The sequence below is a fragment of the Cariama cristata genome, unplaced genomic scaffold (genome assembly GCF_000690535.1).
Source record: "Cariama cristata isolate BGI_N322 unplaced genomic scaffold, ASM69053v1 scaffold5244, whole genome shotgun sequence".
Classification (NCBI taxonomy): Eukaryota; Metazoa; Chordata; class Aves; order Cariamiformes; family Cariamidae; genus Cariama; species Cariama cristata.
Window position 1 is genome coordinate 1,224 of NW_009611078.1, and position 1,623 is coordinate 2,846.

The window sequence follows — 1,623 nt, forward strand, 5'->3', positions numbered from 1 at the left end:
CCTCCTCGCCGGAGGAGCGATCCTTGAAGGCACCCCTAGCTCCGGGCGGGCGAGCCGGGCAGGCGGTGGAGGCTTTCCCGAGAACCTGTGCGCAGCCGACATCCCTCGAATTTCCTCCTTCCCATCAGCTGCGTGTTGCTTGGCAGATAGTGGCATTTAGGGGCAGGGCAGGGTGGTCCTGCAGGGACCTGGTGGTGGATGAGCCCTGCCTGGCTGCGTTGGTCGGGGGGCTGCTGAAATGGGGGTGAAGGAAACCCCGACACTGCAGTACCTGCCAGCACCTGGTATTGCAGCTTGGAAACAAAAATCACAGAGTGGCTGATGATAGCAACAGCAACGCCAAAGCTCATCTTCCCTGCTAGCTTCCGACAGAAACCGATGTGGGGAACGGCGAGCTGCTGCTGGGAATGGTTTTGGAGCTGATACATCGGGCTTTGCGTGTGCGTCTTGCCTCTTTTGCTTGCTTTATGGGAGATAAGCAGGGTGATTTTTTTTATTTCTTTATCACTCGGTGTGCTTTAAACCTTGTGATTTGCATGGCTGCAGGCACCATCTGCTCTCCGTGCTGGCCTACAACAGTTGGCTTGACCTGGGTTTATTCTTCTCCTTCGAAGCAGGCAGCTTGCAGTGAATTCACCCGGCCCGGCCCCGGCCATCGCTGCCTCCCCCATCCCACGGCAGCTTTGCACGGCAGTCGCCATCTTTACCTTTCAGACCAGCTTGTCTCCTTGAACACAGAGCTGTGGCAAAGGACCCCTTCTCTTGTGTGTTTGGGGGTTTTTAATACCTTTTCGCTTTTGTTTTGGTAGCTTTTTTTTTCTCTTGACACCTCAAAAAAAAAAAAAAGTATTAAGGCTGCAAACCTGATCTAGCAACGTGACTCCAAGCTTGTGAAAGGCAGAAAAGATGAGCAGGTGTTCCCTTTTTACAAAAAAAAAATTAAAAAAAGAAAGGGAGAAAAAGAAAAATCACTTTCTATGGAATTAAAAATAGAGCTCATTAACTTTAATAAACATGGATGTTATGAATGATGAGTTAGCTGTAGCTCACTGATGGTTTGCGTTTTGTAAGTTACATTTGAATGAACTACAAAAAAAACCCCAAAACCAACAAACCACCAACAGCATACTTGGGCTGTAAATGTTGATAAATGATGTCTAATGAGAAGTTTGATAGATCTGCCTCCTCCCACCCAAAATCTCAGACATTTTGGGGGAATAAGGGTCACCTCCTCGAGATGCCTTTCATGACCATTTTAATCCACACCTGTACAAACATGCTCAGCTGGATTCCCAAGCACGTTACACTCAGAAAATCTGTCTGACTGCATCTTAACCAAAGAGCTGTGGGGTCTCAGCCCTGGTTACAGCTCGAAGCCCCTCTGCTTCTCGGGTGAGACGGGCTGTCAGCTGGGGCAAGCCTTGCTCGTTTTTTATCTTTGACCTGTGCCTTGGTGGCAGTTTCCTGGCAGTGCTGTTTTACAGAATGAAGTTTGCCCGTGATGTAAACAGGATGTGTCCGTGATGGTCTCTTCTTTTAAACGCAACGGGTGTATGAACATTGAGCTAAACCTTGAAAACCTTGAAATTTGTTTCTTTTTTTTTTTTTTCCCCACCCCTAGCG